Genomic DNA, 13,798 nt, shown 5'->3' with positions numbered 1-13,798 from the left:
ATTTTATTTTTATGATGTATAACATAGTATTTCTAATTAAAATGTTGTGCAATCATTACCACTAAATTTGAATATCAAGAAATACAAGTCAATTTCCAACACCTACCGCTCATACAAATTCCGGAACATTTTCTTTCGAACAGAGTACAGTTTCTTTAATACATGAAAATGACATTTAAATCAGGTACTATATAAAGAAAGACATTGTGAGCTGTAGCGTGAGATAAGATAAATATAAAAATATTGATGGTTGGTAATTTTTTTTTTTGCATATTATTCGTATTCTTCTTAACTTGGAGTGGGTGGGGATCTTCATTTCGTTCTTGAGGTATTTTTAGTCGTTTTGAAAATCCCCTAATCACGTTTTACTGAATTTTTTTTTATCTATCATTGTAAATTCAAATGTCAAAGTATTTTTACCACTATATTAATTTTTTTCTTATATATATATATCATCATCCAAAAAGTACAAACGAGCGAACATTAATTTACGGCAAATACACACAGTAATACACTCCCTCCCTTCGTTTATAAAGGGGGGGGAATAGACAAGAATAGATACATACACAAAAGTTTGATAAAGCGAAAGAAAAAGAGGAACCCAGTTTCCAAACTCGAAAAAAAAATCGATTATGTAGGAGTGGGAGTCAAACTTTTACTCATTTTGATTAGAAAAAAATTAACACTAACATTGATGTGTATTTATTCATATCGTAACAGCGTAAAGGCGTGACAGATTTTTTTTAGGGGGGAACAAGGTGTCACCCCTCCCCCTGATACTACCTTCCTGACATGTTATGTATTTCTGAATTTCGCGCTAAATGCTGTAATGAATATTCTGATTTACTTATCGATAGTTGATCAATACATGACGTGTACAAATACATAATTATACACTTCAAATACAGTTGTTGGAATAAAGAAACATTAATTATTACATGTATTATATTTTACACGGATTCTTTTTGTTTCATAATGAAGTTCACAAGATTGGGAGATGAAATCCAAACTCAATAATCATCTTCATTGTTGCATTCTGTTAACACATTCGAATAATTTTTCCGAGTTTATATGAGTCCAAAACGTGGATAGAGTGTGAAGTTTTTTTGGATATTCAAGTGGTTACTTAGTATAGTGTACATTTATTTGTTTAGATTAAATGTGAAGAAATTGTAACTTCTTTGGAATCGTTTGCTTGTTTTTTTTTTGTTTGTTTTTTTTTTTCGCAAGAAAATGTTAAAATGTGTATTTCTATAAATCTACTACTATATTGATTCGTGTGTTTTTGTTTGTTTGTTTTTTTTTTGGGGGGGGGGAGGGGTTTGGGGTTTTTTTTTCGCAAGAAAATGTTTAACTGTGTATTTATATAAATCTACTACTATATTGATACGTGTGCTCTTTGCAATGACAATGATTAGGAAAATTGCGATTACACGCATAAGAATTAAAACATGTCCTGGAGAATCATCAAAGCCCACGGTATAACATAAATGATATTCATCGAAGTCTAGTGAGAACTTTGTTTTAAATTTTAAAAAATGAAAGTGGTTGATTGTAGTTTTCAAATACAAGCTACATGTGTTGCTTCAGAAAGTAAACACGCTTTCCAGAGGTATTCACCTGTGACATTATGGATTCACGTGACATATTATCTATTTTTAGTAGGTCAACAAGAGGTTAATCCTAATAGATGTAAATGTATTCACCGAACAGATTTAAAATCATTATACTTTTAAGTAGAAAACATAGAGCGCAAGGTTGTTCAACAAAGATATTTTCACACAACCTTTATTAATGTAATATACACATTATATTTCGATCTCGACTTTAAACAAACTTGCGCTCGATGTCTACGGAAGCTGTGAAGTGTGTACCTGTCACAAATTTCTTTTGATATTCATGAAAATCAAAGGACCCCACCTTCACAACACAGATTCGCGTGTCGTCTATTGCAATTATTTGATATTTTTAAACCCTGGCGCATATACTACAGACATAAGAGAATAATATAATGTAATTTTTAAGGTTTTAACGAAAGTTAAAAAATTGACGAGTAACCGGGGACCACAGATAATGGCTTATTGAGACTTGTTCTTTCCGGAATTCAAGGCTTTTACATGTTTTTTTTTCAATTACATTGTCTGTAATTATAGAAATATGTATGACAAAAAATTCTAGATATAAATATCAAAAGCATATGCTTGCACATTAATCATGGATTAATTTAGCGATATATTGTAATATTAAGCTTATAATGGGTAGCCGAGTAGGTTCCAAATGACGTACTTAAATGCACTCATTCTTTGACCCTGTCTCTTGTAAAAGACAAAGAATTACTTTGGACCATTTCAAAAAGCACCCTTTTTAAAATACTTAAAATACTTAGGGATATCATCTTTCTTAAGTAAAAGACGTTGAAGCGACTCTCCAACCCTACTCCAGGTTTCACAGGTTCATGCAAGTTGTGTACGTGTTTATTAATAAATCTTTGATTGGCAAAGAACTACCGAGTCGGACAAGTTGATGTGGACTTCTCCAACCCCATCCCTTTTAGAAGATATCCCTGGATCCGCGCATGGCTATGTTTGCTCCATTGTACACAATGCATATAAACTATGTTTTAATCCATTCAAAGAAATCAATATTTCAAACTCACTTTTAGGTAATATCCAGTGGGATTCACTTCCAAATGCTTTTAAGATGTTAACGTTAAATATACCAAAAATAGACTGCGTTTCTCATATTTCTGTTTCCGTAAACGATACACTGTGGATTAGCGACGACAGAGGCAGCCTTTTACACATCGACATGTGGGGAACCATTTTCAGCCGTTTACCTGTAGACACTTCGGGTGCAAGGATCTGTCACGCAATTACAAGGGCGAACGAACTGCTTTATACCAACCAGAAGCAGAGGGGGATTTACAAAAAATTGAATATATTTGACGAATTTTCATATGTTTTTATTTTAACTAAGGACTGGGAACCCACATGTATTTACTTGTCACATTTTGATGAGAGTATACATGTTGGTCAAATAAAAGAAAACAACGCAAAAATTGTTAGGTACAACAATATTGGTGTGGTTGAGAACGAAATTCAAGGGACAAGTACGGAACAAGTCTTGTTTCAGCATCCGAATGAAATAACAGAAAACGAGGAAGGTGATATATTCGTGATGGATAAAAAAAAATGTACTGTTGTGGGGTTTGATAAAAAAGGTAATGTCATTTTCACTTACCCTCGTCTTAGTGGAAATTCCAGTAATTTTTATCCATCTGGAATATGCATAGACAGATTTGGTCACATATTAGTTTCAAATTACTGCTCAAATGAGATCGAAATCCTTGACAAGAAAGGGAATTTCCTTAAATGTTTATCTTTCGCACTAGAAAGTTCGCCTCTGAATAGCCCACGTGCCCTTTATTCAGACGGGAAGGGAAAACTTTTTATTGGACAATCTGGGCAAAATAAATCCGCTAAAGTTAAAGTCTACAAGTATGGCCAAACTGATACCAGTAATTGAATTGCCATAATGATTTAATTATTGAAAAAAATGTTGATGTTATTTCTTATATTCTACGGTTGTTTTTGGATGATTTTACTTTCTTTTTCCATAAATGTGTAATATCTTGTACATCAATCATACTGTGCAATTTAGTAAAGAGTGGAACACTTAGGGTTAAGTTAAATTGATGACCATTCGAATACATTCCAGGATTCAGGTGAAAATACTGTAAAATCACACATTTTCATGGGGTTAATTTTTTGAGGTTTGAAAAAAAAATAATGTTTATTGGAGATTTGATTTTTTGGTTTATGTATTCTAGTAATGCATATCAAATTTACATTTCCTGCTGGGCTGCTTAAAACCTTGGGTCTCTCCATACTTCGAAAACGACGAAAGTTACTAGTATACCTCTACAATAAAAATAGTAATTTCACAGTGAATAGTTTTGGATCTGAATAGTTTTAATAAGACTAGAAGCTATATATTTTTAAAATTATTTTTTACTTTGATTTATCAAAAATATTTTTTATAAGGACAGATTTTGGACATAGTTTGATATATCTTTAGGAGGTGTCAAGACTTTGATCTTAGTCATTCCTGCAAGTTTAAGATAACTGCTTTAAAAAGTCTTTCTTGTGGAGAAAGATTGTTATTAGTCCACATATTACTAAAAGATAATGCATAACCAGAGGATGTGTCTTTAAAGATCTTTGTTTAAAGTTCAATGTCACATGTACACCATTTAAATAAAATGGTACTTAATAAAGGCAGCAATGGGTATTAATTATATTGAAGTGTTTCCATTACCTCTAGTATTTTAAAGTACGATGTTTTTATCTTTTGTAGTTTTCATCATTAAAATTCCATTAGCGTTGATAATGAAAATCATTCCTTTTAGCAGAAAGCCATTATAAATAGTATCTCTAAAAAGTACAAGTATTTTGTTAAAAAAAAACACTCTTTATTTCTAAAATCCAATTCCTATTGAAATTTTGTTTTATTAATTTATTTTATTTATTTACTAGTATTTATTTTTTGATTTTTTTATCTTATATTCTAATATTTATTTTATAATGTTTTGAGCAATAAACTTGTATCCTAGGTTATTATAATTCTAATAATGTAATCCATGTTAAAGGATCCCTCTTTGGTGATTTTTGGAGCTGGAGTCTGATTGTTCCATCTAGATTGATGATGTTGAAAATCACAATCTTTTATAGCTCTAGTATTTGATATTCCAGGTATCGCTTGTAAGTGGGAAAGTTGGTTGTGTCATTGTAAAAAATAACTATAAAAAAATAAATTCCTTTAATCTCTCCACCAAAGTCAAATTTTCTAAATAAAAATGTTGAATTTTGTACAGAAGATGACATGTTAATAAATGTTTATATTCTATTTGTTTTGTATGTTTAGAGGGTGGGATTTCAGTTTTTACGAAATAATTTAAATTAACTTGCTCAAAAAGTCTCTCAGGTGTAAATTTGTATACCTTCGAAGAATAATTCTGGTCCGGAGGAGGATGAGGTAATGCAGGCTTCTGGATTTGATTTATCTATTTAGGTAGATGAAATCGAAGGACATTTCTTGTTTTTTTTACTCGGAACTATTGGATGTATAAAAATAAGTATTATAAAAGTCATAAGATGCAAAGGTCCAAGTGAATTTGAATTTTTGGGCAAACTTTAGATACACATTACCATTGGAAAACCTGATCAATAAACATTTTTGCATTTATTTTGTTTTTGTAAAGTGCCTGTACTTAAAGAAAAATTGGTGAAAATTACTGAAAAAATGGTAATATTATCTTGCTATAATTAATTGCAAGTTAATTGGTTTATTATTTGTTCACAGATCTGTATTGTTTGGGTTTTTTTAAGTCGATCAATGTTTGCTATTTTTTATTTCTATTTTCTTTTTTCCTTTCAGTAACTAGTGTTTCATTATATGATCAAATATACACAAGGATAATGTATTTTTCATAAAGAACAAACTCGTTTTCGGGTCATTATCATGAAACGAACCCATATCATGTTTAATTTGTATTATTTGTTTGAAATGCTTGTGAATTTTGTCTTGAAGAATGAATGAATTTCTTCATTAATCAGCAACATATCAAATAATGTGCGTATACTCAATGTGCAATTGTGTTGATCCTCACATTTTACATTTCATTTCTTTTCCTTTTAACAATGGAAACATTTGAAAGCTATATTCAACTGTTAAATGCTAATGTAATTATTAAAGATCTCTTAAATCTGGGCAAAATTTTTAATACTGCTACAATGTAAAGAAAAAATAAAATTGTATAGTATTTTCTTGTATGTGTTTTTTACGTTCACTCTCTTTTTATTTTATATTTATATTTTATCTTTTTCTTATAATGAATTATCATGTGTGAATACTCGGATGAGCCAGTTAACTTAAAAAACTTGAAACTTAATTTAAAAAGAAGAAATATTCCGTATAGTTTACACAAGACCTTGATAAAAGAAGAGATTCGAGTTTGCATTCCAGTGCTGCTTGGAGGCATTATGTGATTGAAATTGTTGAACTAATAATTAAGGACATTTAATTGGGCATAGCATTTTAGCATATGTTTTATTTTACGATTTCAAAAAAGTTTGATTTTTTAAAGATTGTCTTATAAACCCCTTCTATTGATATCTGATATTTTTCCAAATGCACACACAGAATCAATTCAATTGGTAGCAAATATGTTTTATTTCTAACTCTGACATATTTAAAACATATGATGATTACGTATTTTGGTATCGTATTGTGATAAATATTGTGATAAATTGTAATACATGTATATAAGTGTGTTTTTGTAATGTTGCTGGTCAACATATAAATAAAGATTTTCGGGTAATTAGTGTATTGTTTTCCTTCTGTGGATTCTGGATAGAGGATATGGCGGTTAATGGTTAAATAGAAGGTTTATTTTATTATGAGCAAAAGTGCATTCTTAGGACAGAAAAAGGTTATTTGAAATGCAAATCCCAAATATGACAAAAAACTAAAATTGAACACGGTTATTGGCAATGTTACATATAGAAAAAATACATACCCTTTTTTCATATCACATCCTGTATCGTTACTATTATTGGTCTGACATACATGTAGGAGACTCGGATGGAAGTGGAGCATGAATTATTATTCCCTCGCAACGTGGTTTCACTTTAAGTCATCATCATTTTGTAAGTTCTATGGTCGATACAATAAACTTGTCAGCAAATACATTTTATCATTGAGTCAAATGCAGACTGACATTTTTCATACTAATTTTTAGTCCATTATTTAAACACTAAATTGAAGACGCATTTTCCCGTTATTTCCCGATCATGACAAGGAGCACACAGCGTGTGTGACCGGTCGGCAGGGGATACTCATCCATGGCACCTGATCCCGCCTCTGATGTTTTGGAGGTCGCTCTGCTCATATTTTGTATTATTTTATTGACTTTTGAATACTGTTTGTTATATCCATATGTATCATTCAAAGATTGTCGGAGGCTTGGCGCAGTGGTTATAGCATTTGCTCTTGAGTCGCAGAGTAAGATGATCCTTGCGTCGCGGATTCGAATCCTACTGCGGGACGTAGAGACCAGAATGAGACCGTATTAACCGAGATCCCGAGGAGCAGTAGGTGCTGGCACGAAAAATGCCACTCACTTCTCATTGGCCCCCAGAGTCGACTACAACTCTACAACTCTCGCTTTACAGAAAGGGTGTCGTCTAAATATGAGTGAAAATTTCGCGAAAAGGACGTTACATAAAAAAAAACCAATCAAACATTTTAAAATTGTTCATTTCCTTCGTACTAGTACATGTTAAATAAGATGTGCTTTAATTTTAAAAAATGCAGTTCATGCAATCTTTCAAAAATTATTTGGTTGCCCTTTGACCGACTCGAAACTTATTTCAACCCCCAGGAAATGGATATTTTAAGAATTCGGAAAATAGATTTTGAAAAATCAGCCTTTGTGTTAAAATTTTCTGAGGGAAAATATCTAACACACCTACCAGCATAATTTTCTCATCCTGAGTCCGAAGAGGGCAAACAAATATTATATTGTATGTAAATAAATAGACAGACAAATCAACATTGATGATTCGCTTTGTGACTGGGAGGTCCGGATTCCAAACTGCATCAAACCTAAGACTTTAAACCTGGGTTACCTAATATATTGTAGTGCTCCTTCGCGAAGTGAAAGTTATGGGTCCTTGAGATAAGACCTTATAAACTAGGGTCCCTTAAATTGTCATGATAGGCGTAGGCAAGGCAAATAACTCTCACTGCTCAATGGTTTGAGTACCTTATATAGTTCTAAATTTAAAGCCCTTCACCGGAATAACAAGACGTCTCCGTATGGTCGAAAATTTCTCGAATGGAACAAACAAGCAACTATTCAATCTAAACTAAAAACAACTTTGGGGAATAATGCCTACAGTCATGTGGTGATTTAAAGATAAAAGCAAAATAATAGATCATCGTTTTGAGCACTATAGACCTTAAAGTAAAATGATATACATGTATGTCAAAATTATCAATATAATAACTTTTCTATTCCTATCATTACATCTGCCAAAAAACAAGCCAATTCTGCAAGTGTAGATAATACAAAGGAAAAGTGCAAATTGGCTCCTTGTACATTTCTCTGAATCTGGTCCAGATTTCCACCGATAAGAAGCAAAACAACCAGGAGGGACATAACTGAAAAAAAATATTTTTATTTAATTAATATAGTTAGTTTTTTAATGAATCGCTGCAAGCTCTCGAATACCGAATTTTTTCCCAGGTTAGAAAACCTGACGTTTTATCATAAAATTAAATGAGTAAAGTTTTTCAGATAAATCATTCTTTTTTGAAATAGAATTTTACAACGGCCTTTGATTTTAATATTTTAGCTACTTTTCCTAAATGAAGCACAAAATAACTAATAACTGCACTTTTATCTTACCTGTAGTACTATTGAGTAGAATGCTGACTGGCAACAAAATGCCTCTACTTTTCAAAAGGAACATTTTGAGTCCAAGAGTAAAGATGGCCAGAATGAGACAAAATAGAACAAGTAGCATCAAAGCATAAATGCTCCACAGTAAGCCTGAAACACAAACTTCAGCAAATTAAGTTGTATTTTCTCGAAATATTTAAGCATTGAATCTTTATTTTTTTTAAAGATATAGTCTCGTAACTGCAACGGTTTATTTGCAAACAAATGAGTAACCCGCGTTACCGTGTTATGAAAAAAGTTTGCATGCATCGATGATGTTATGACACTTTATCTTAAAAATAATAATAATTCATTGCTTATATATACAGTTTTTAAACTGTCTGTCCTAGCTGCGAATGTGACATATTTCAAAATCCATGTCTTATCCTTATTATTCAAAGCTGTCATGAAGGATATGTCCATAAAACAATACAAAGTTTTCAAAAATTCAAATTGACGGATAAGGAGATAACGAACAGTATGCAATATCAAAGTCCTTAAAACAATACAAAACAGGAGCAGACCTAAGAGGTGGGATCAGGTGCCATGGAGGAGCATCCCCCGCTGACCGGTCACACCTGCCGTGTTCTCATTGTCATGATAGGGAAATAAAAACGGAAAAATCTGTCTTCAATTTAGTAAAAACAATGGACTAACACTTAGTATAAAAAACGTCAGTCAGCATTTGACTCAATGATAAATTGTATTTGCTGACAACGTCATTGTATCGACCAAAGAATTTACGAAATTATTACTTTAAACGAGACTGTTGATATTCTTGTTTTATCAACTTGTTTGTCACGAATTTACCTCGTTTTAGAAATTGTTCATACGTAGAGCATGCTCTTGCGTATCGAATCAACTGAGATATATGATTTTGAAGAATTTCCTCGTTAGAAAGGTATATAAGAGTATAAGTTGGACTGCCACTAGTAGAATTCAATGCAAGTTCCTTACAAGCCCCACAAAGAAAGACAATGTAGTTACCTGCTTTGTAAGCAGGGACCTATATATACGGATTGTGTAATCTATCTTATTCATTTGCACTACTGAATTACTGAATAAAGAACGATAGTTGGTTTCATTTAATTTGTACCTCATTTGCTTAATGCAAAATTCTAACATACACTTGTAAACTTAATTTTTTTTGCTAATTAATTTTACATTGAATGGAAACTATGGGCAGCGGATAGGGCAAAAATTATCATAATGAGAAAACAAACAATTATTTTAATTTCAATAACCATAAAAACTTAAACAAATGATATACAATGCATAATCAACAGACGTTTTCGAAGAACAAATATACCTTAAAGCAAAACCAACGACCACGTACGTAACAAAAATATATGAATGCAAAACCATCAATCATCTTTGCAGAACAAACGTACATAAAAACACGACAAGCGATAAAAACTTAACAAACGTGCACGCGGTAAATCTAGTCTTCCCGACTACCGGTGTAAAGACGAATAATGACCCCCATCGAATGATGACCGGGGGTCATTTTGCGACAGGGAAAAATGACCCCCGGTCATTATTCGACGTAGAAAAATGACCCTTTTGCCCGTAGAAAAAGTGTCACCAGCCTAAAAATTTGCAGAACCCACGTGAAGAAAAATGACCCCCGTAGAAAAATGACTCCCTATGGATTAAAGCTGAAATTTTTAGGGGCAAAAAACAATAGATAAAGACGTATATTGGCCAAAATGCTCACCTGAGCTTATTTGGAATAAATTGATGATAAATTGATCTCATAACATATGATTATAGCTATATTTTAAGGTCAATGCGATAATTCAGAATCTAAAGGAGTAAAGATTTATCGAGCCTAAAGGGTTAGGTAAACATTGTTTTTCGATGGTAAAAATCATTGTACTGACAGAAAAAATCAGCAGTATCATATATTATTATATCCTCCGCTTGAAAAGCGGGAGGGTACACAGTGATAGGGATGTCCGTCTGTTGCGCTTTGGGGTATCTATCTGTTATCCGCAACTCCTCTTATATATAAAAAGATGAGTTTGTGAAACAGCTATGCCCCTGTATGGCAACATAGCAAAGATTAAACTTTTCTTAAATGCAATTTAAATATAATGGTACCCAATGTAGGGTCTTTTCACAAGAAATACAATTTCAAAATAGGAAAGCCCTAGCACCACTTGTTCAAAATTAATGGCTAAGGATAAGTGTTTGAAAGGTAGGTCAAACTGAAAGGTCAAAGGGTCAAAGTTGATGGTTTCTTAAGAAATGCTTAATGTAACAAGGATAACATTTGTGAAGTATGAGAGTATTAGTATCTACCGTTTAAAAGTTATAACCAAAGTAAATTAATAATTTGGCATATCTTTTGTAAAATGGGACACACTCCAAGGTAAAGGTCAAAAGGTCAAATTTGGTGGTACCCAAAGTAAGGTCTTGTCACAAGGAATATACACATATTGAATATGAAAGGCATAGCTACAATAAATGAAAAGTTATGTCAAGGTTAAAGTTTTTGCGGAGAAACAGACCGCCAGATAGACAGACAGACATACATGCAGACGGACACGATAAAACTATATACCCCCGAATCTTCGATTACAATAAATAAAAAGAAATGGTCTTCAATTAACTTTTCATATTATGATACAGTATGAAGAAGAAGTTACAAAAATGAAAATGTTTGTTCTGATTTTCATATTAAATTCTCTGAAAAATATACTCAGAACTGGGTAAAAGGGTGGAGTAAAACAAGAATTAAGAAATGTAATGAATACTGTGTGCTAAATCAAAAGGTTATGTCTACATGTATAGTTTTTGCATTAGAATGTGTATTTTACACTAGCCCATAGCTTTACAGAGCATGTTTTAGGTGTTATACCCACCCCACCCCCTTACTTAATTAGGAGGAAGTCGATTATCAACAAAAGCAACAAAAAAAACTACCCTACCTTTATTTTTCTATAAGGAGGGACTAAAAATAATAAAATAAATAAATAAAATAATCTACTATTCTACTAATTTTCAACTGTTACTTTGCCACAATACTTTCAAGTATACCCCCACCAACATTTAAAGTATGCTTTAATCATGGCGAAGTAAATTATAACATGATAGAACTTGTGTGAAGGCTTAACTTCATTTCAATATTTTATCTAGAGCCTCTTTCAGTATTATTGAAAGGTATAGAGTTTTATTTATATTTTTGCTTTTCATTCATTTATTTTTATTTTGTTTTGATTTAACGTATTTTTTTTTGGGGGGGGGGGGGGGTAAAAATTTCCTCCTCTTTCATTGTCAAATAGGATTTGCCAAACTTATATAAGCTAAAAGTTGAAATGAGGGAAAAATTTCTTTTAAATTAAAGAGTATTGGAACCTGATTGTTGCATGGTTTGGTTTCTAAAAACAAGTGGAATATCATTCTTTAAGCAAACACTATAAGGAGGAATATTAAAAAGAAATTTTATTACTTGACAATTAAAGAATCGCTTTTCACTTTAAAGGGGGTCATTTTTCAATGGGGGTCAATTTTTTATAGGACTAACATATAAAATAATGACCCCTATGACACTTTTTCTACAAGAAATGATTTTTTTCTACGGACAGGGGGTCATTTTTTGTCGTTGAAAAATGACCCCCGGTCATTATTCGATGGGGGTCATTATTCGTCTTTACACCGGCTTCATAGGAAACTCAATAAAAAGGTTTAACATAACATAATCTGTAAAAGGGATTTGGAAACAATATGTTTTTACTATGTCTGTCTACATGCCTAATATAGATTTATCAGAACTTTATGCATTTTTTTGTTAAAATGAAAACATGTTAAGCAACCATATCAAATTTAAGCAGAAACATAATTTTATTTACTTCATTTTGATAATTATGTTAACAAGTCATGATGCAAATTACCTTCTTGTTCCTCGATCAGTAATGGGTAGTCAAGTACTCTCTTACATTGGGTTGGGGATCCTTCATCGTAGTAATTTTCGCAGTAATTCCAGAGCCCGATTCTGACTGTTTTTGTTGTATTACCCTCAGTTACACTTCCAGTCGCCCAGTCAGGTATACAAAAAGCAACACTCAGCAGCGTAAGGGCTACCCACATCAAAACAAAACTTCTCAATAACCATTTTCCACAGCTCTGCAATCAGAGGGATAATAGATAATAGTATAGTTCTCATAGCATGATAACAGTATGGTTATACTGAGTACTCATTGAACAAGTCTACAATGGAAAAGCAGCATTTTAACATGTTTAACGCTAAGAAGTTTTGATAAAGTATTGATAATATAAACTCATTACACCTATTTATGACACTGAATACACCAAGGTCACGGATGATTAATACTAGTACTTGACAATTTTACTTCGCTTAATGATGAATGAAAAAGACATGCATTGAATATGAGATATTTTCATGACGCCGCCAGCCTGCAAAAATATAGTTCTTGCTAGATCTCAAACCCAGTTTACCATTAATTTTCTATTTAACGTTGTGCAATAATGACGAGAAAAGAAATATATGATCTTTTTAATCTTTTACATCTAAATAAAAAAACTATACATGTATAAGCAAACATATTTTGAATATTTCATCTAGTCAGAAACATGCAGTTCTTTTAAATAAACTATGTACTTTGGAGATATTAAAGTTTGTAATACTAATATGTTGTTTTTTCCTCTCTTTACATTTAACATTCGATATTTTTCTTATATTGTCTTCTTCATTCTGTGAAAATTTCATTCATTTTTAATTACAAGAATTTTTTTTTTTCAAGTATTGATTCTCGTACACTGAATCTGAAGATGTTATGATCAGGTAAAGAATTCCTCAAATCAAATAAACCTAGATTGTATCAATAAGAAAGATAAATTTTCTGATGTTCAAAGTAGATTATGTGTATGGATATAGCTATTATAAATTCCGTTATGAATATATTAAAAATTGATAACTGAAATACCAAATTCAAAGTCTATTTTGCTAATGAATATCCTAAAAAATAATTGCCAAAAAATCGTATTCAAAGTTGATGCCTACTCCTGTGAAATTTTTAAAATTTCACTTTATAAGCATATTTTTTTTTGTATAATAATACGAACTAGCACAAAAAGTCATTATTATACATATTCATGATGTATGTATTGACACGAGTTGGTAAATTTTAGTTTCGGACAAGCTTTCATAAAATGACAATTTACAAAAGTTTTACGTTTGATTTATCTTCAGAAATGAATATTTCAATCTAAATTTGATTTAAATCCTACATAAGAAATAAGGTGAACTAATATAGATGCATAATATAATAA

The sequence above is a fragment of the Saccostrea cucullata genome, unplaced genomic scaffold (genome assembly GCF_032062105.1).
Source record: "Saccostrea cucullata isolate Sc308-1 unplaced genomic scaffold, CSIRO_AGI_Scuc_v1 ctg4470, whole genome shotgun sequence".
Lineage (NCBI taxonomy): Eukaryota > Metazoa > Mollusca > Bivalvia > Ostreida > Ostreidae > Saccostrea > Saccostrea cuccullata.
This window is presented reverse-complemented; position numbering follows the sequence as displayed.